The 23,275-nt window shown below is 41.5% G+C and overlaps 1 protein-coding gene and 1 pseudogene across 8 annotated transcripts in view; one reads left to right on the top strand and one right to left on the bottom strand.

The window, feature by feature from the left end:
* The window catches only part of ABI2 (abl interactor 2), a 741,358-nt gene that overhangs the window by 643,618 nt on the left and 74,465 nt on the right, over positions 1–23,275 (bottom strand). The window lies entirely within an intron of this gene.
* LOC146858180 (small ribosomal subunit protein eS28 pseudogene) lies at positions 6,606–6,838 on the top strand (annotated as a pseudogene).

Below are 23,275 nucleotides of genomic sequence, written 5' to 3' on the forward strand. Positions count from 1 at the left end.
TCAGGAGAAAAACGTCCTAAAATAGGGCAAAGTAAAGCTGAGAAACTGGCAAAAAGTGCTTCTCTTGTATAATATATTTTCACAAAAGGCACGCAGGCATTTTTGGACCTCGTGTTACTATATGGTTTCACAACTACACTGCGTATTACCTTGCAGTATAAAAACAATACGTTTGAAATCCAGTGAAAGGCCTATAACATGCTTATAATTAGTTCTACGAGAGAGGTTATTAAATGTGTGACATTCTGCCATTTAATATATGAAAATAAAAAGTAGTTCACGCTTAAAGGTTAGGCTTTTATAGGTATATTTCAATAAATAGTGTCTTAGCGCATCTTATGTTTCAAAATCTTTACACAACTTTACGTAGCATTGGAAATATTGCATTGGATGAGTTTGAAATGCATTTTTTTTTATTGTTGAAGGAAACACAATCATAACATGACGTGTATTTGTAAAACGCACGTTCACTCAAGGGTATCTCTGCACCGAATAACAGATGTGTATTGTTACCCAAGATTGAAAGGCTGAATGGACCCACTGGTATTTAAACCTGTGATCATGAGATCGAACACGGGCCCCTACAGCCGTTGCATTCATTAATCCACTGAGTTACCCAGATCCTTTTACTGTTTTACTGCTGCCAACAAAAATCATGCAATTCTTCCTGTATCAAACGGTATGTTTTAACATAAATTAACAATAAGAACAGAAAGGTGGCTTGATAGCGACACCAGCAAACGTGCCAGCTTGTGAAATAGGTTCTAATGTCAATAGGAAGCTTCACAACAGGTAATTTAGGGCAAATCACGCAACGTTTACTGCCAACAAAAGGCATATGTGCTGGTTTCAGCACCGATAGAGATCTTTACAGCGATGCCAATTTTCTCTTTCAAAGAAGGTAGCTGTCGCCTTTTTAAACGCAACTACAAAGTATTCAACCTTTTTCGCTACTCCAGACTCTCTGTCGCAAGCTTCTCACTTTACATTTTTGAAAAAGGTGTTAATGCATTTAAATCAGCTTCCGTGGGTGAATATAACCAAAAGGATTATAAGTACTTATTTAGCCTTTGAAGCCTGATATTACATCTTACGACTGAGGCAATGGAGTCCGGATATTTGTGTAAGAAAGAGTATGAATTTTTGAACTTCACTGAGCAAAAGATACCACACATCTATGTACTGCCGAAGGTACATAAAGATGTACTTCAACCACCAGGGAGGCCGATCATTGCCTCCTGTGGCTCAATTTTGGAGCCTTTAGCTAAATACATAGATATATTTTTAAAGCCTTTTGTGGCACAAACCAAAGCCTTTGTCAGAGACACGATGGATCTCATTTCTAAAATAGAACTCTCGGTGTTCGATGGAGGCCAAAAATTGTTGGTTTCCTTCGACATCGAGAGTCTATATACTAATATACCTCAGGATGAGGCACTGATGGTTATGCGTATGGTGCTAGAGAAAATAGCAAGACCCCACCCTGTCCTGATGGAACTTTTGCTTGCTCTGGCCGGTATCTGATTGAAAAATAATTTTTTCGCGTTTAGAACAGATTTATTTTTACAGGTCAAGGGAGTAGGGATGGGGCATTTTCGCACACGCCGGCATTCGCGCGTTCTGGATTCAGTCGGGCTATGTGAGATTTTTCAGCAAGGGAACGTTTATTCATTTTGAAATCGACGCTTTGGTTCGTCATTAATCATAGATATACTTGGCCATTGCAGGTTTAACTCGGGAGATGCCAGCTGCGAGAATCGTCCATTTAGTGTAGAGACTTTTGCAGAGGGGGTGCCCTAAGTACTACCGGGAAGGTAAGCCCCCCCCCGTTTTGGTTTCGGAGACTGGCTATGGTCTGATTTCGACAAGGATTGAAAATTACCTACTCACGTATGTGTGTATTATTTTATTTTTTATAGTTTGGGCCACCTGTTCGCAGTAAATCGGTCCAGCGTGAGGGATCTTGCGCGCCCTAGTTCACGCAGATTTGTACGTAGTGCCTGTGATACCACGGACTGTGGGGGCATGTGTTAACACGGCTTTAGATATTGGTGACTGGCTTCTTGGCATATTGCATTCACTCTGGTGAAGACAGGTTGCACTTATTTGGAGGGACCAGCATGTAGTGACATGATTTGCGGCTGGCATGTTAGATATATTTATGGTAATTAATGGTAGTTGTGGTGTGTTAGACACTTTCTTGGAATACGGTGAATTGATTTTGGTGGGCACTTGGTGTCACTGCGGTATATAGTTTGAGGGATATTGGGCAGTCAGCCAGATTAACCGATCTACTCCCCACTGTATTGTTGGATGAGAGTAATGTTGTGTTATTGTATTTGTTTTTAGTTTTGTATAACCCCTGTCCTGAAGAGGCCAAAGAAGATAAGGCTGAAACGTGGTCACGTCGACAGACACTTTAAAGGAGGAGTCACTGGACTATTATGGACTATGATTCTTGAAACCCTTGCCGTGACACACTATTAGCTAGGTTAATTAGTTATTAGCCTTGCAGTGTTTCACGTGTTGACTACCTCTAAGTAGATCGCCTAGAATTCTCCAAGGGGGACACTATTATAAACAAATTATCCTAGGGTTGTTTTTTGTATATATTTTATGTGGTTTATGTCATGCAATTTATAGTGTGATATATGTCATGCACTGTTTCTTTGAATAGGCGCTTTGCCCACGTGTTGTAAATTGAATTTGATATAGTCGGTGTAAATATGAATTATTTTGGAGAGGGTAATTAAATGTGCTCGACTCATATAATTGATCAATATTGGTTCCTTGATACCTTTGTTTCTTTGTATACAACTACGTGTCCATACCCAGGTATTTAAGGGTCATTTGGGTATACCCCTGTTGTTGCTTTCAGTTTGAAGCCATCTGCAGCAACTTATTTACCTCTGAACACCACCAATATAACAACTAAGAGTCTGGACTGAAGTGAGAAAGTTGAACATGTTGTAGCGGTGTTGAGAAAGGAGGCAGCCAGGCTCCAGTAAGGGGAAATCAGCATAGCTCTAAACAGTGCGATGGTTAATTTGAGCAACATGTATGGATATTGTTGGCATGGTAATATAAAGTGATTTCCCCAAAATCTATGTTTGGGAACTTTTACTCAATGCTTGTAAACTACTTCAAACTATATCCTAACAGACTCCGTTTCTTAAGTGAAACAAATCTCAAATAAATTAAATTAAAAGCCATGTTACTAAAGCAACAAATACCCTAACCAAAAGGGACTGCAGAATGAAAACACACTAATAAACAAGCTTCACTCATTAAAGTTGGGGAAAAAAGGCCACTTTGCATCGAGATACAGAAAAGCATCCTAATAAGGTCATATTTCGCCCTACTCACTCCAAACACTTCACATCATCTTCTCAGACACCTTATTCTCGGAAACACAAAGCCGCCTTCATGTCCTCTCATTTGCACTGTATGGGGTTTGCCTGTATATAGCTCTTTCTACCCAGCTGGACACCTGTATACCACCAACACATGCGAGTTTATGGAATGCATAAAGCTGCTGCATCATGAAGAAGAGATCAAATACAGCGAACCTGCAGTATGCTAAACAGAGGGCAGGTATATTTTGCTGTTTAAAAAACATGGAGTGTATTGTGGACAAAGGGAAAATCTTATTGCCATTAATGGACTGGAAGACGGGTGGCATGATTTAACGGGGCAGCTACCATATTAAAGTATCTAGATTGGGACGGTGTTTCACAAAGTACTAATTTGCGAAAACATTACAAAACTTTTGTTTTCTGACAAGTTGACAAGTTTTATCTCAGCTGTCCTCCGCACACACATATTCCAGTCTACGCGTTGGTGCTGCATTTCCCAGGGCAACCCTAAGAAGCTTCTGAAACTAATGCATGCTGTTCTCAGGATTAATTCACAAAGAGGGCTAGAACCGGATGAATTTGTAGGATGAAGACAAGGAAATGGAGCCAGGCGAAACCTAAAATCAACCCAGCAGAATGGTATCCCTAGTGACCCGAGAGGCAATTGAAAACTTCAAAGAGGAACTCGGCTAGCTCAACAAGATAAGAGCCATGTTATCAGTGGAAAGTCGATTGAGAAAAGGGGTTAGATGACAGTGTTAGTAGTCCCAGGTAGATAACATGCCTTTCATAGAGGGGGCGCTTTATAATAAGGGGTTTGGGGTGTTTTTCTGTTTTTCTCTCCACTGAGCGCAACTAGACACGTGCAGGGTTACCTCGCCGCTACATACTAGGAAAGGCTTAAGAGGCGATATAGAAGGAAGGGGGGGTGGAATAGGTGAGCGTGGCAGAGGGTTGTTAGGGATTTGTGATGGGGAATTTTTGAAATATTGCTGATTTTTAATTTCACCACGATCATGGTGAAATTGTTATAATCCTGCCTGCAGAGGACATATTTGGTTCTAACAGCTCGTTTAGCCACGTTATATTTTGAGGGGTAAGTTTGGAGGTACTAGCAACACACTTTCTGTTGGGGTATTAACTTAGGATGCAACATAAAACCTGGCCCATGTAGTGGGGTCATCCAATGACACTACAATGGCTGGAGTAGTCATACCGGGTAAATATGATTTGCCAATGGAGGCAAGAACGACTTGCAAGGTAGATTCATCCCGTCTCAGGTCAAGTCACAGGGTAGACAGATTACCCTTCTTTAATGAGTGTGCCCCTTAAATCTGTGTAGAATACATTTCTTGTGGATATGGTGCAGGAATTACAGGGTGAGATGGCGCTGGTGGGAAGACTTCAATCTGGTTTCGTACCCTACTCTGGAACGGTCAACACATTACTCAATGAACATTAGGATAGCAAGCAAAAGACTTCAGGCTACGTTTTATAAAATGGGCCTGGTGGACACATGGACTTATCTAAACCCAGGGTACTGGACTTACTTATTTTTTTTTCTTTTCACTCTCAACTCCCACAAAGTCTACATTAGAATTGATTATTTATTCGCTAGCCTCTTACTGGTGGGGGAGCAGACAGGGCAGATATTTTTAGGATTGGTCCCTCACCCTGCATGTATTGGGATTGAGGCGCCAGGTTTAAGTGCTCTCTTGGGACATACCTGGAAATATCAACCAGATTGACAGATGTATTGCACAGGTGTAAGTTCGCTGATGCACTGACAATTATTTTCGACACCAACAAACCAGAGGATACCTCATTAGCAGTGGATTGAGAAGCCTTTAGGAGAACCATCAGGGGGATCTGCATGACTGCTAAGACAAGGCTGAGGAGGGAGGGAAGGCCAGTAGAACAATATCTGACAGAAAATCTCTTGAGAAGACACTGACGAGGTAGGAACAAAGACAGCATTTGTCTATAAGGGGACATCTGACATTCTCTGCACAACCAGAGTGGAACGTCTCACTTTTAAACAGCACTTTTATAAAAAGGGTATTAAAGCAGCTAAGTTACTGACACTATGCCCACATGCTAAGTAGGGGTAGCTTACATCACAAGCCTGAGCTCCCTAGTAGGCAGGCAGTTATCAGAGAAAATAAACTTGCACATTTCTGGGCTGCTATTAAAGTCTTTCTGCTGAGGGGACAGAAACACAAGGCTGATCGCTTCCACTACCTTTCACGGGTGGACCTGCTGCCATCGTTAGCGAAATTGTTTCACAGAGTAATACAATTTGATGGGGATTAAAATCTCAAAACTAAATAAGGCACCAAATTTTATGGGCTATTAAATGAGTAATAACAGAGCTATACAATAAGAGCCTGGGAAGCTACAATTATTAAGAACAAAGGCTCAATAGCAACTTATTTTAAAACCCATTGTTTGCTGGACATCACATATTGAATAAACAATTTCAACTGATGACCATTTGTAATGCAGATGACTTCTCAATCATCAATAGTTTTTAATGAGTTCCAACAACTTTAATAAATCTTCATATGGTACATATAACATGACATATACAGGAGTTTGATGTCCCACATGTTCACACCAAACAAATAACAATACTTGCGACTAAAAATGTGTACGTACAAAACAAACACAATGACTAAAGACACAATGTTTGGAGCTGGGTATCACATTGAATCTATTTCCAAAGCATCTCATTCCCTTAATGTAAAAGGGCCTCCATCTGTTTGTTGTGGTGAAGGCTAAGTTTCGACCTTGTCTACAATTATAACATCATTATCAGGACTGATATAATTATGGGACACATAAAAGGGCAGAGAATCGTGCGTCGAATTATACACATCAACAGAGGTAAACGTGATACAAAACTGTCATATACCCAGGTAGGCAGATGAGTAGCTGACAAATTCTCTCAAGATGTAAGCCAAGATTACCAGAGCACTAATCAAGATAGAAGACCTCAGACAAAGGTGTAGAAGCATCAAGCCTTACACTTTGCAGAATGTGAGATAAGACTACTTGGTTGTTTTATTGTCTTTGCTTGGACACTGAGTAATCTTTACACGTTTTGAGTCTCATAACATTTTACAAAGCCTGAAAAAACACTGAAGTAAGCGATGTCTTTGAGATGCTGATGTAACAGCAGAGGTTATAAAACCATTTAGGAGAACCATGTTGTTTAAAGACGTGCATTTGACAAAAATGGTCACCATCATGTATGCTAGCTGCAAGCATCCAATCAAGCTTGCGAGGGATACCAATGTCCTCAGCAGAACAGGTTCCCGTGGCCGGGGTAATCGGGTTCACTCTGCTTACATGGATGACACAATCGAACAGTTAATCATAACATAAAGGAACCACTGCATCAAGGACATGTCCTAACGTCACTGGAATCGAAGCATGAAGAGAGACGATTATGTCCAATGCCAATGTGCGGATTCCAATGAACAATGCCACCGGCTCAGACAAGAAGACATATGTAATAGTTCTAAAAACAAACCGCTAAAAGGCTTTTTGGTGAAATTAAATACGTTTGAGACATAAAAATAATTTGTAAACGTGAAATACGTTTTCTAGTTGTTGTTACTGCTATACTTGGCTCCTACTCAAATGTATGCCGATTGTATGTGAAAGTGGAACACTCAGACTCCAATGGGTATCATATTGTAGCCCCTACGATGTCTGATCTCCACCCAGACCCTCGATGGGTTTATACCATGCCAACAACACAGCTCAATATTGTATCAATATGTACTGAGAGGAGCATATTAATTAAGTGTGGCAACTCAAAATAGGCTCCACCCACCGCACATCGTTAATCCTGCCACGCAGGGATCCCATTCCATCAGCAGTGACGGCAACGCAGCAGCTGCCGAGGAGCAGGAGAACGCACAAGTTTGTTTTCGAATATCGACCACCACCACTAAAGGTACCAGCCTTTGATGCAGTCTACGTGAGGAGGAAAGGAACTAACCGGCACTGCACAGATGGAAGGTTCATCTATCGTTTCCTAGCTCTAAAAAAATCGATTTTAATTTTAGAAGCCTTGCTTCTCTCCCATACAGATTTCTCAAATGAGTTTATAACACTCTAGCAATTCAACTCGAATGCAAAGCTATTTTAGATTAAATATACAGCATTTATCCCTAGCTTCTACTGGTGTGATAAATCTTATGAATTTGTTGTGTGTTTGATTACTAGTAGCCACGAATTATGATGAATGGCGTTAGTGCTTTAATCCGGACTTTAAAAATATAAGTATTAGGAGTTGTGTTAGATAGCGTAAATTTTTTTTTTTTCCATGTAATCTTTTTATGTCTGCCAAAGTCTCTCTGCTAACTTTTTCTGCTCAGAGCAAAATGCTACTATAACTTGGCCTGCACTGATGCTGCCAGTTGCTGCTTCAGAAATCCTGATATGAAAACAGCAGAGATGTACGCTCCGCCTCTTTAACCAGTCCGGAATCACTCAAACTTAACTACAATCTGTGCCTAGATCCCTGGGGCTTCACTAAGGCAGGCATCAGTGAGCCAGACCTAAAGCTGTGATAGTCTAGGCCACTCCTCACTATGAAGGTTCTGGGGCAAGTGTTGCAGGAAATGTTGTGTGACAGTTCTTTAGCCCAGATGGCTAATAGTACTTAGCTTGGTTCAAGTTTTAATTGTAGTCTGGAATACAAATCCTGCTATCCAAAGAAGATCAAATATTGTATACCAATGAAGTATGTCCCGGCTGTCCAGTGACAATGACACTGGTGGGCTGCGATCCCTGCTGCTCCATTTTTTCTACTTTCTTGTTGGACACGGTTTTCTTCAGTGAACACTTTCTTTGTGCAGCCAATATCTGACGTTCATGAAGCATCCTTCAGTTTTAAATTCTTCTTTCTTGCTTCAATTTATTTTGTTAGTACCGGATTCTTTAGTGAGAACACTTCCTCCTGGAAATGTACTTGCGCTCCTAGCATCTGTAGTTCCTGTAGATCTTTCCACTATAGCAATCTACTTTACCTTTTCACATGGTCCTCCTTAAGACTAGTAGTACGCATGATGAGTCTGTCTTCAGATCGTCGCCAAAAATATGTGGTAATGAAGTCCGTGGCCAGGATGTAGTTTCAAGTATATTTATTAAGTTGTATTCACAAGCTGTGTAGATCCTGTAGAACAGCCCCACCAGGAGCAGCCTCCCTGCTGCTCAGCCCATCTTTAACTGTCAACACTCACACCAGGCACCCAAGCATTCCAAACATGTCCATCACACCAACATTCCATACAGAACACTCACACTGGCTGAGCAGCTAGGAACCAGGTATATAGGAACAGTATAAACACAACAGGATATTACTGCAAGGCCTTTAGCTCTCAGGGGTGAGGGTGGAGGGGCATCACGAAAGGGGTGAGAATGTTGTGGCTGCTAACCTTGATGTCGTCATCGTCTCAGGATATCATGGGGAAATGAGGGTGTGTCTACCTGGCACTCTGTATCCCTATCTCTGACTCTACTCGCAACATCTTTTGCTTCTGAAGGGTAGAAAAAATGAGCTGCAAATATGGAGAGATGGCGCGCTGTCAACTGCCTCCCTAGGATCTCTGCTAGGCTTCTGCACATCTGTCTTCCTGTTATTCAAGACCCCCTGTTTCACAGTCATTAATGATCCCTTTTCCCTGTCATTATCGACTTCCTTCATACTTCACCATCCACTGTCCAGGTTTCCTGCCCTTGCAGGAACTAGCTCAGTCAACCTGCAAAACAGCTGTATTTTTCATGGAATTCGGATTTAATCAAGCTTGCCACATTTTCTACAAGTTAGGGTGAGAAAGAGGAGTAATTATGATGTCTCAGAAACAGTTGAGAAGGTGCCATGGTGTTTTCTGCCTGGAGCATCATCAAGAGATATGTTAGTTTCACTGGGGGTGCGAGCCAATGCTTGCATAATACTCCAGCAGGATACAAGGCATTTAACTAGAATAAATTAGCCGATACAAACTTTCAATTATTTAAATGATGATCACCTAATGGAATGAACTAAAGCGCAACTGCAGTTCACAGGTTTGAATCTTTCTTGGGAAACTAAACTGAATAACAATACAATACCGGGAGTAGAGGGCCAAAGGGAGACGTTTAAAGATCAGCTCAGACTAAATCCCCAGTCTACGTATACAAAACAAACAAGTCAGAAGGTCTACGAAAGCCACCTAAAACTATGATGACGAACGTGCCTATGAGTACACCAAAAGAACTAGCTCTACACAGGAAGTCCTACCTTAAAGGACGGAATCCCATCACTCACCGAGGTGACATGCTTCAACATCTGGGACCTCCTCCCGGCTGTAAATCCTAGTACAGCCGAGGGCTACAACCCCCTCACTATGAGGGAGGAGCACAGGGATGTTTTCAAGTGTAATATCCCTAGCTAAGGGTTCCCAAAATCCAGAGTGAAGAGCTGTTGTTATTAAATGTGAGTGATGAGCGCAGTGCAAACTAAAGCAAAAATGTGCTGATGTGAACTAAAACTAACTAACCGGAGGCATAAAATTCACTAATGGCTAACTCCTGAGGTCAGGATTAAAAACAGTGCAAATAGAGCAGTTTTAACATTTTAACTGCTAATGTGGTCTACATGTTTCAGCTCTATGACTCCACAGGTGTCTAGCCTTCTTCAGTACCTAGATGTAAAATGCTACTGCGTTATATGTGCGAAAAAAGCAAAAGTGTAACCAAAGAAAATTATTTTAAATGGATACGATACAACCTATACCATACTATATCTCAGATGGAGGTTTCATGTGTACAGGTCAACCTGCGTAGAAAAAGTAACAGGACATCAGTTAGTCAGATGTTAGTGAGATACATACATAAAATACTGCATCATACCAACTTGTTGCTTCTACTACAGATATTTCCGTGTAATATTCAAGTTACAGTTAGATTTTTGCTATTGGTTAGGAACATCAAAGGCATTGTTCGCTCGCACTTAATGCTGCTTTAAGTCAATGTCCTTTTGAACATCAGATTCCTGTTGAAGAATGAATCGCCACACATAAGATCTGGAGATTGTGGCGCTACTAGATAATGGATTCCAACATCATGGTTGGAGTCTGCCTATTTGTTTGATGTACTGTGTTTTTGTATATAGAGTCCTCTCACTGGTCATTAGTGGTTAACAATAACAGAACCGTAATGAGATCTGCAGTAACTCATAGTGTTCATTTAGTTACATCACATGTCCTAAATTAGAGCTTTTTCATAGTTGAGTAACCTCTTTTTCAGAGTGGTGCCTCACGACCTGAGCTGTTGCCAGGTGAGGTGTTGTCCCTTACTCGCAAGAGACGGGTAAGTTGTGTCTGTACATCAGTGGAGTTGGTATGATGCAGTATTGTATGTATGTATCTCACTAACATCTGATTAACTGATGTCCTGTAACTTTTTCTACGCAGGTTGACCTGTACATCTGAAATATAGTATGGCATAGGTTGTATCATATCCATTTAAAATAATTTTCTTTGGTTACACTTTTGTTTTTTAGTACATATAACACAGTAGCATTTTACATCTAGGTTCTGAAGAAGGCTAGACACCTGTGGGGTCATAGAGCCGAAACATGTAGACCACGTTAGCAGTTTTATTTTAAAACTGCTCTATTTGCACTGTTTCTAATCCTGACATCAGGAGACAACCATTAAAGAATTATTTTATGCCTCCTGTTAGTTTTAGTTGACAACAGCACATTTTTGCTTTAGTTTGCACTCCGCTCATCACTCACATTTAATAACAACAGCTCTTCACTCTGGGTTTTAGGAACCCTTAGCTAGGGATATTACACTTGAAAACATCCCTGTGCTCCTCCCTCATAGTGAGAGGGTTGTAGCCCTCGGCTGTACTAGGATCTACAGCCAGGAGGAGGTCCCAGATGATGAAGCATGTCACCTCGGTGAGTGATGGGATTCCGTCCTTTAAAGTAGGACTTCCTGTGTAGAGCTAGTTCTTTTGGTGTACTCATTGGCACGTTAGTCATCATAGTTTTAGGTGGCTTTCTTAGACCCTCCGACTTGTTTGTTTTGTAAACTAAACTGAATCCCAGCACTTGTGACTGGCGCCATTATTCTAAGATTCAAGAGCAGATGACACTCGCAATGATGCATGCTCTAGCGCCAATCTTTCACAGTAGGGTACCAACTAGCAAAGGCAGACAGATTATAGGAATCATGAGAAGTGTTTATATACTAAACATTTGTATTCCCTTTTAAAATAAATACATTTTCACAGTTCACAAGCAGGACCTCAAATAACAATTCCGCAAAGTGAGTACTATCTGATGGAGAGGGGATGGATTTTGAGGGGACTGAAAAGCAAGTGAATAGGTCAATTGCACAATCGTACTTTTCTATTTTTAAAGAGCATTATATTGAAAGATAAATAAATCTAAAAAAGTCACCTTCAATTCATGATGGTGTCTTGTTTTTCAATCCAAAAACGTCAAGTCAAACTATTGAAATCTGACGTTTTTCAAGCAACCACAAGTTTATCTGCAGGTGGCTTTATCAAGAGCCCTGAATGTTTTTGTCTATTAAGAGATTTGTAAACTCACTGACGGGATTGCTAGGACTTTTGTCCTTTTTAGGTCTCGCTGAGTCAGCGCGCATGCGCTGCTCGGAGAGACTTTTGTAGGCGAGTTTTTAATGTGCTGCTGGCTGGCGACAATCTTGCGTTCACGGGCGAACCGCCAGCCTTCAGCGCCCCTTCCCCCGCCTTCGCGCTCTTCATTTACTTTACTTATAATGTCGTTGCATCAAAGCTGCCGCTTTACATTTTTCTCTTTATGTACTTTACTTATAATGTCGGCACCCACGCTTTAGCTTTACACATCATAAGCTAAAGTGAGGGTGCCGCAATTACTCCAAGAGTAAAGAAACAGAAAATAATTTTTTCTATTTCTTCACTTTTTAACCATTTGTGGCACCCGCGCTTTAGCTTACTTAAGATGTTTAACGCTAAAGGTCAGTGCCGCCATTGTAACAAAAGTAAATAAATAGAAAAAAAGTGGCGGCCATCATTTATTTTCTATTTGTTTACTTTTCTTACAATGGCGGCACTCGCGCTTTAGCGTTAAACAGCTTAAGCTAAAGCGCTGGTGCTGCGAATGGTTCAAAAGTAAAGAAATAGAAAAAATAATTCTCTCTATTTCTTTACTTTTGAAGCAATTGCAGCACGCGCTTTAGTTTAAGAGGTTTACATCAAAAGCACGGGTTCCGCTATTGATTTCCAATGTCTGTGTGCTCGGCAGACACTGCTCTAAGTCGCGTTTTTAGTAACTTTTTATCGTTAAAGTTCGAAACTAATTTCTTGGTTAAAATCTGCATATTAATGCTGCAGGTGATGGATTAATTATGTGGAAAACTTCAGGGTCACTGAATCACACTATTCCTGTGGCCATATTTAAACTCATCTGATACAGCAGGTTCCTAGTGTGGAGAAAGAAAGGTTGATTCATTTGCGCTTGGTTGCATTGGAGGAGAAGGTTTATAGTGGATTCGTTTTGGTAAATAATTTAGTTACAGAATTCTATGAGCCCTACATTATTAATTAAGGAATACATTGGGGTAAATACATTAGTAGAACATTGACCACTTTATATATAAAGGCCAGCTGCCTGCATTCCAGTATCAGGTTACTCTCGCCGCCACTGTGACAGAAGCCAGACATAGCACCCCTCCTCCATTTCTCTTTCCCCTAAGCGAATCCCTTTGTTTACAAGCAAAGGGTTCGGCTGATCTCCGCCCCCGCCGCCACCCACCTCCCGCTCTCTTTAACCCACCCTCATGGTTTCCTATCTTTATAATTTCCCGCACCCTCCCGTTTTCCTGTTTTTTTATAACCCACCCACGTTTCTTCCACCCCCTTCTCTACAAATTTTAGTTTTGATGATAGTGACATACCATTACAATTGTGTTGGATCGTAAGGAAAATCTGACAGCCGTTTTGCAAGCATATTCGTTCCCAGCCAAATCAAAAGTGAAAAACAAAAATCTTTACGTTTTGATTTTAGCATATGCTAAATAAAAACGTAAAGATTTCAATGGTTTTCACTTTTGATTTGGCTGGGAATGAATATACGTGCAAAATGGTCGACGTTTACACTAACTCAAAGTCATCATTCACCATTGTACCTTTTTCTTCCATATACGTCACTTTGTATCAGCAAACATCCTCCAGGCGGAGGCCGAGGCTCTCTCACAGCCGTAAGTTGCTGTGTCCCTCTAAAGGCGCAGGCACGGCCAAAACAAACTTGTGGTGCTCGCATGCCTACAAGACGTGCGAGAGGTGAGAGCGTGGGGGTTAATAATCACTGTGTTGTGCATATGTTTCAGTAAAATACAGGGAAATGTAATCCTTGTAAACCTGGGGAACCACACAGCAACAGCTAGCCCCTATGGTGCTCTCTACACCTTCCACTGTTGCTTCTCGCACGTCCCTTGTGTTTGTTTCCCACCCTCTCCATGAAGTTCAATGGCAAAAGAGGCTTGGATAAGTGCTAGTTTTTATTTACGAACAAACACTCCATCGGCACTCCTGCCCTCCTCCCACTCTCGGTTATGTCGAGTACTGGCATAGCCAATAGGTCTCGCCTTTGGGACCTTATAAGTTTTTAGCTATGCAACAGTTGGTGTTGCTCCAAGGATATTGTGCTGCATAATTAAATACTTATAAGTTCCCAAATGCGAGACCTATTGGCTATGCCAATGCTTGTTTTGTTTAGAGACGTGGGCTCTTTAATGATGTCTAAAATATTTCTCTCTCTATATATATATCTATATATACCCACACGCAAATTCTCCTTGATACAAGAATCATCTTGCCAATAAAATTCATTAAGCAGCCGTGAGTGTCCTGGATTATTCTTGTATCAAGGAGAATTTGCGTGTGGATAAGGAAGGGGTTCTGGGCACCATACAGGAACGCCGCATTTTGAAGCGCCACACAACTTCCGGATGGTCACAGTGAGAGAGTATATATATATCTAGTTCACCCATTTTCTCTTCACAAGGAAGACACCAAAGAATGAGAGTTATATTATTTTATTGCAAACGTGCAATTATCACCACCGAACCACCACCAACGCGTTTCAACCTCCACGGGTCTTGCTCACGGTATAGATATATACATATATTTATTAGATAGATTCACTTCCTCCTTGTAAGCCTACAAGGAGACAGACAGACAGACTTTTTTCACATAAATTACCAAATTTGCATCTGTGTTTTCAACATCCTGTGGATTTCCCAAAGAAACTAATTGATGATATCAAAATAATGATTATAAGTAGGAAAAAACTGTTATTGATGACGAAGTTTTAACTGTAATTGTTTTTCACGACGATGGTCGATAAAGAGAAGCAATACACAACCATACAATTAAATTAGTAAAATATAATGAATTAAAAATGGGTATGAAGGAAGCCTATGTTATTTCTAAAATGAGTACACTATACTGAGTTAAGGAACAGTGGTTATTTGCATCTTGTGATTAAGAGGACATTTTGCAAAATGTAATATTTCTTGCGCAATGGCTAACATTTGGAAGCCAAAATTGCAGAGAAATCCATTTGCTAACAATAAATGTTTTACTACTCTGTGTTCTCAAAAGTCTCCCAATAAAAACAGTCCCATACATCTGTGGCTGGGTCTAGCAGCCACGACACAGTACGCTTCAAAATGTGGCCTGGAGACATCACATTTCACATAGCGAAATCAACTAAACCACCCAGGGACACCTACCAAACCCAGACATTTCTGAAAACAAGACACCCAAAAGAATTCAGTACAGTGTGACCTGTGCAGACCTCACAATGCTTTTTCTTTATTTATTTTTTTTTACCTAGAAGGTTTTGCGAACCTCATCCTTTGGCTAAAAGCAAGCATTTGCCTCATATTTCTGAGAGAAATACATAAATCTGCCAGAATCCACAAACATCAAGTCACCCAGCGTTGCCACACTGGTTCCAATAAAAATGGCTTGCCCACTTGCTTACCATTAGTTGGATTTCCTGTCACTCTCATGTGCCTGCTTTTTAGTCATGCCCCAGTTTGTCAATTTTGTATTTGTTCCACTTATGTGACCAACTGTTTAGATTAGTGGGCTTCTATGCTTTCACTGCTTGCTTTACAAACAAATGTATTTTCTTTATAGATAAGCACTCCAGAAGAGTACATGTGTTTTAGGTGTTTTCCAGCTGTCTCCCTTGTGTACTTCTCTCCCCTTACAGTCTGTATAGCCCACAGTCACCTATGTGCTTCTCCCTACCCCATCCATGTTGTACTCACGCGTGTCCTCCCTGTTGCTTTCTCTCCAGTGTGTTTGTCTCCCGCCGGCTTCTCATCCACACTCCCACCCCCCATGTTGCTTCTGTCCTCCCACCTGTATCCTCCTTGTACGCCCATTGTTTCTTCTCCCCAATCCTGCCTTTTGTGTGACTTCCATGTGTTGCTTCCCTCCACATACTCCCTCCTTTCTCGCCATCAGTTTCTCCACTCCAACCCCCTTACGTTGGCCCTGTCATTTGTGCTCTATATTTTGCCTTATCCACCCATGTTTTAAAGAAACAATGTTGTGCATTCTTTTCTTTTTATTTACATATCCAACTTGGATCAGCAAATAAAAAGAAAAAGATGTGGCCATATCATAGGCTTTTTCTTATTTAGCCATTCGTGCACAGTAGCCACGGCCCGTGCAGGTAAGAGCGAAGGGGTAGTGGGGCCGGGTGGGGAGGATTTTGACGGACGACAACGAGGGAAAATGAATTATTTCGTTTTCCTCTGTGGTCGTCTGTTGAATCTCCCCGCAACCCCCAAACACGGCCCCATCGCTCTTACCTGCACGAGTGTTAAGTAACAAGGATATCCAGTTGTAGGAGTAAAAGTAGTTTAATCCAATAAGTCTACAGCATCACCGGAGGGCGTCCAGTGCCATCAATCTCCAACATCCAACTGACTGAAAGAGCAAGGCACGGAACATACACTCTAGAATGAAAGGAGAATGAAAGGTCCGTGCTGAGTAAAATAGCAACTATGTACGCAACACATCTTCCCCCTTTAATATTAATAAAAAAAGAAAACAAAGAAGGAAGGAAAAGAGGATAAGAAAAGGAAAGGAAGAAGAGAAAAACGAATACAAAAAAAAAAGAACAAAAAAAAAAAAAATCAATTATACAACTTATCCCTAATGCAAATAACAAAATCAGAAAGCAAAACAGTTTTGTTTTTTGGCGTAAACGCTTGGTTTCAAGCAATTCGGCAACAGATGCACGGTCATTGACATAAGAAGAGCTGGTGTCCGTAGACACAGTGGGAACAAAAGAATTCATATTCTCTGAGCTCTGTTCTCGACTATGTTCGAGGACAACCATTCATGTCCTCATCATCAAAATTGTAATTGTGAGAAATGTACTCCTCACAATACAAATTCTTGTTACCTTTGAGTACAGCAATTCTACTGAGATTCCATAACTTACCATTGGAAAGTCTAACTGAATTTTTTAAAACATCTTTCACAGTAAATGGTCCCATATATAGGCGTTTGACCCTGTGGAACTCTCCAAGGCTTTTTGACTTTTACCAGCATACCAACCTTGACAACTGGATTAACCTTAGAGCCTCTCTTAAGGGCAGATTTGAGCTTATTAGCCACATGAGTTTTTTCAATCTTTTTCTTAACCAAATCTAGATCAATACGACTCCTAGTGGAAGTAATTAACCATGAAGGACTACATCTGGTTCTTGGTAATCTTCCCCTCATAATTTCAAAGTGGGAACAGTCAGTCATGTCATTAGGAGTAGTTCTATACCTCCACATAGTTTTCACAACAAACAATTCCTTTACTTGTTATCCTCAACTCCAGAAACCTGTATAGTGCTCTTAAGTACCCTATTAAATCTCTCAATGACACCATTGCCACTAGGGTTATGCAAGGAAGTGGTACAGTGTATGACACCAAATTTTTGAAAATAGTCCTTGGCTTTGTTAGAAATAAATTGTACACCATTGTCAGTAATAATACAGATGGGAAAAGCCTTGCACGGTGAATGTTTCATCAAGAAAAAGTAGAACAGCATCAGTGTTCACCCTCTCTACAATTTTTAAAACAGGCCACTTAGAGCTAGAGCGCAGTTGGAGACAAACCTACTGCCCACTAGCTAAAACAGTATTAAGGAATTCCCAAAAAGATTACTATGCTGCCATCAAAAAAGCCAAAGGCAATTTCTACGCGGAGCGCAATGCCCAGTCAAAAAATAACTCTAAAGACATTTTTTCCATCGTCCAGAGTTTCCTGAAGCCTTGTGCGGAACAAATTGCAATTCCTGCTTCTAATTCTTGGTGTGAGGAGCTGTCTGGGTTCTTTATTGACAAGATTCAGACAATCCAGGACAGCTTCGGGCCAGTTAGCCAAGTGCGGGTGGATCTTCCCTCGCAGACTGTCTCGGACCTGGATACAACCAGCCTCTCCCTGTCAGCCTTTACTCATATTTCTCTGCTGGATACATTGGCTATCCTTAAATACCTTAAATCAGGTTCACCAGCTGTCCCTTGCTTAGCTAGGCAGTTAGCAGGAGTGGCGGAGGTGGTTAATCCTGAAGTGAACAATATCATCAATTTATCAAACAGCCACGGTTCCATCTGAGTGGAAAAAGGCCAAGCTACTCCCCCTGTTAAAAAAGCCTTCCTTAAACCCTGCCACACTAGCCAGCTACCGTCCTATCTCACTACTCCCGGCTGTGGCGAAGGTGTGTGAGAAGGCAGTACATAAACAACTATCCAAGTTCTTAAAGACTTCTGGTGCCCTCCACCCAGCCCAGTCGGGATTTAGGGCCACATATAGTACAGAGACAGCCCTGGTTGAGATGTCTGAGGCCATCAGGGAATGCCAAGACTCAGGCGGCCCTGATTTTATTGGACCTCTCTGCCGCCTTCGACACGGTGCCACATCGCCAACTTCTGGCCCGTCTTTCTAATATTGGAATTTTTGGCAGGGCATGGGATTGGATCAAATCCTTCCTAGAGAACAGGACACAGCAGGTATGGCTGCCTCAGTTTTCTTCAGCACCAAAAAAAGTGACTACTGGATTCCCCCAGGGCTCAACTCTGAGCCCCCTTCTTTTTTAAATGTATATGTTACGCCTCTCCTCCATCTGGCGGAGGAGCTGCGTGCAAAGATCATAGCTTATGCAGATGATACCCAGCTCCTCTTCACGTGGAAGGATAACGATTTGTCCCCTGTTTCAGCCAAAAACTGTATTGCAGCAGTTTTTAAATGGCTGGCGGGAGCTCAACTTAAATGTAACGAGGACAAGTCCGAGATCCTCCTTTATCGGCCTTTCCCTCTGCATTTCAGGGACGACCTCTGGCCCACGGGTTACCCCATGCCTAAGTCTACGGGGAGCCCAGTGAAGAATCTGGGGGTCTGGTTCAGCGAGGACTTCCGATTTGCACCTCAGATAAAGAAATTGGCCGATGTGTGCTTTGGCACATTGAAATCGCTCAGGCAATTCCTGCCATTACTGCCCAGATCTGCAAAAGAAATGGTGACCCCGCGCCATCCTCCTATCGCGCTTAGACTACGCCAATGATTTATACATTAGCCTTCCCGAATATCAGTTACAAAAGTTACAGACCTTCCAGAATGCTGTTGGGCGTTCCTGGTAGGTCCAGCACAAAACAACATCTTCGGGATCTGCATTGGCTCCCAGTGAGACAGCGTGTCCTGTTCAAGGCGCTCACACTTGCCCATGGTGCCCTATATAAATCTGGGCCCCCCTACCTCAGAAGACGATTTGATTTCTATGTGCCTCATAGATATCTGCGTTCCGCAGGGCAATGTTTCGCCGTTATACCATGCTTCCGCCTTACTAGGACTGGGGGGGGGAGGGGGGAGGGATCCCTCTCTTTCAAGGCAGCCAAAGCCTGGAATGCCCTGCCCTACGAACTACGTAACACCCAAGACCTTAGGCTGTTTAAGAAGCAGTTAAAAGCCCTGCTCTTTAACTAACACCTAGCCGCGTTTCACGCCCTTCCGTCTCCTTCATACTAGCTTCCGCGCCGGGACACTCCAGAGTATCCGCGCGCGTTATAAATATATAATAACATAACCTAGCATAACAGAGAATATTTCAATCACAGCAATAATATATACTTGTTCATTGGACCTATAGGACCTATAATATCCATAGCAATAGTCTCCCAGGGTCCATTGGGAACAAAGTGTTCACTCATATTGTGCCTGAGTGTCTTTAAAGACATGTCAGCATTGGCACAGGTGATACAATCTCTAACAATGCGCTCCACGAAAATGCCTAAACCTGGCCACCAAAACAATTTCTTGATAAATTGTTTTGTTCTTACAATGCCATTATGGCCCTCATTACCGTGAAGAACAATAGTATGTCTAACACCAGCAGGGGGTACAGCTCTGTCTCCCCTCCGAATAGTACCATTGGTGCATGATAATTCATATCTCACCTCCCAGAAACCTCTCAGCTGAGGAGCCAGATTTTTCTCATAAGACCATCCTTCCAGGATAGATTTATGAAACTTTTGCAAAATGTGATCTTTTAGGTATTCAGCAGACCACACTTCACTCTTGATGGGAAGTGGACACTCATCATGAACTAGAGCGATTTGAAAATCGTCCCAAGGATTGTGGACATGCTCCTTAAGAGGTAATGGAAGTATGGATAAGAAGTCAGCAGTGATGTTCTTTTTGCCAGGGACATACACAATTCTGTAGATAAAATCTTGTAATCTCATGGACATTCTGGCAATTCTTGCAGAGGCATTCATCATACCATCTGTGGTGAGGAGGCGCACCAAAGGTTTATCACCACTACGGATCTCACATTTTTTGCCCCAAAAAAATACCCTAAAATGCTCCAACGCCCACACGCAAGCTAAAGTTTCCCTTTCATTAGTTGAGTATTTCTCTTCAGAAGGCGTCAGAGTTTTAGAGGCATATGCTACCCTTCTCAAGTTTCTGTGCAAGCACTGCTCCTAAACCCTTGGAGCTGGCATCAGTGGTGATAACACAAGAAAGAAGAGGGTCAAAACAGCTCAGAGCTGTGGCATTTCCAATGGCATATTTCACATCTTTGAATTCCTTCTCACACTCCTCACTCCATACAAATTTGCTTTTGATTTTAAGCAATTGCCCAACGTTGAACACCCTGCAAGAGAAGTTCGGTATGTATTTAGCGTAATATTCAGTTAATCCCAAAAATGACCTTACATCATCCTTTGAAGAAGGAGAAGGAGCCAACCGAATTGCTTCAACCAGCTCAGGTTTGGGTTTGATACCATCCTCAAATAGTACATGACCGAGCTAAGTCACAAAAGTAACTCCAAATTTACATTTCGAATGTTTCACAGTTAAACCGTTAGAAGATAATCTGCCCAGAACTAAATCTAAGGCGTAATCATGATCACTTTTGTTGATGGCAAACCCAAGAATATCGTCCTGAAAACACACCGGCATTTTTACAATCCCTAAAAATATTATGCATGGTGCGGTGGAATACGACTGCCGCAGAGGCAAGACCAAAGGGCATTCTCTTGAATTGATAACACCCAAAGGGAGTAACAAATGCAGAGTATTTCTTACAATCTTCATCGAGGACAATTTGATGGTAGGCGGAGGAAAGATCAATACAGGAAAAGAACTTAGCTTTGCCTAGAAGTGCCAACATTTCAGAAATTCTGGGTAAAGGAAATTGGTCAATTACAATATTATTATTAAGGTGGCGCAAATCAATGCAAAGTCTGATGTTACCATTGGCACGTCTGGCCACGACGATGGGGGAAATCCATTCGGAAGACTCAATCTTCTCGAGAATCTTACTCTCCATCAATTTCCCAAGTTCTTTTTCCACCTCATTTCTTACAGAAATGGTAATTTTCCTTGCTTTAAAGATTTTGGGACATGCATTATCCTTCAGAACTATCTTGTGTTTGATATTTACTAATTCATCAATGTCCTCTCTGAAGACTTCGGAAAGTTTCTCCAACAACATTTCTCCCATTACCATAACAGGATAAGGGTTATTAGGATTAAAAATAATAATGATTAGTTTTCCTTGTTCGAACCACCCTAAAACAGACAGCCCTTTTTTAGAAACATACATCCTTGCAACACATTCTCGGTCTCTGAGCCTGAAAATAAGTAAACGAGAACCAATAATGTAAGTTCTTTCTCAGGATTGATGTCAGGGGGATCTAAATTCTCATTCACTATTGAATATGGAGATCCAGAATCAGCATAAATTTGTATCTCTACACCTCCAATAGTCATATTGCATATGGGTTTCTTCTTGACCACCAAATTATCAATGTTCAAACAATATGAGAAGAATCTCTAATATTTAACAAGTAAGACTTATCAAAGTCAGTGCATTTGTCATCACCATCACTTTCACCTTGGTCACTCATCAACGCACTTAATCCTACCACCTTTAGCTTTTCTGCACATCTTAGAGAAATGCCCCACAAGTTTGCAGAAGTAACATTTCTGTTTCATGGCAGGGCAAACTTTGTTGTTAGCTAAATGAGATTTACTGCCACATCTGAGATTTACTGCCACATCTGTAACAAATAAATCTGTCCTTGCCAGGTAAAACATTACGTTCCCTTGAAGTGCTTTGCTTTCTAATATTAACTCTGGATTTACCTACTTTAGCTACAACAGTACTGGCTTTATCAGCCCTATCCTTATCTTCTGCCCTGACTTCTTTCGCACTTCTGCAAGACATCTCAGCTTTCCTAACTATAGCTAAAATATCGTCAAATTTGGAGTCTCCATTTTACCCACAGTCTATCGTGGATAGACGAATCTCTAACATGCATGACAACTTGGTCCCTTATAAAATCTTCTTGTAAGATTCCAAATTGGCAATCGAGGAAAGAGTTCTTAAAGCGGAAACATAGGTGTCAATTGATTCATCAGCATTTTGCTTCCACTGAAAAAACTTGTATCGTGTTATACCAATACATACCTTAGGGGAAAAATAATCAAAATCATTAAGAGTAGAAGTAAAAACATTCTCATCACTCCCACCACTCACTCTCAGTCAATCAATCATGGCATTTGTAAAGCGCACTACACACCCGCAAGGCGCTGGGGGGGGGGGGGGTGGCTGCTACTGTTCGAAGAGCCAGGTCTTGAGAAGCCTTCTGAAGGCTATCATTTGACTGTAAGCTTTAAGTCCCTCAAGTCCAACAGAGTGTAGGAAAACTCCTTTTTTATGAGCTGGGGACATTTTCCCTTGAACATCAAGGGTCTCAATATAATTAATAAAGTATGCTTTCCATTCAGACCACTTCATCCCACCCTCGTCGCCAAATTATTAAGTAACGAGGATAGCCAGTTGTAGGAGTAAAAGTAGTTTAATCCAATAAGTCTACAGCATCACCGGAGGGCGTCCAGTGTCATCAATCTCCAACATCCAACTGACCGAAAGAGTACGGCACGGACCATACACTCTAGAATGAAAGGAGAATGAAAGGTCCGTGCCGAGTAACATAGCAACTATGTACACAACAACGAGTCGCTGCTGGTGCACAGCATAGGGGATGCCTTACAGCATGGCTAGAAACCATTGACAAACCAACATATTTCAAAGGCGAGACTCATTGGCTCTGCTGATACTTGTTTTGCAATGTGGGTTGTGGATTTTGGACCTAGGCTCGGCCGCAACTCGGGGAAACCTACCAAATTCAGACATTTCAAGCTTTTGATGAAAGCACATCTTTTCCTCACATTTCTATGAGGGAAAGATCGGTGGGATCCACAAATGTCCTACCATCCAGTGTTCCCAAACATCTCTAGATAAAAAGAGCACCCCCCTGGT

Source organism: Triturus cristatus, chromosome 3_2, assembly GCF_964204655.1.
Source record: "Triturus cristatus chromosome 3_2, aTriCri1.1, whole genome shotgun sequence".
In the NCBI taxonomy this organism is placed as follows: Eukaryota; Metazoa; Chordata; class Amphibia; order Caudata; family Salamandridae; genus Triturus; species Triturus cristatus.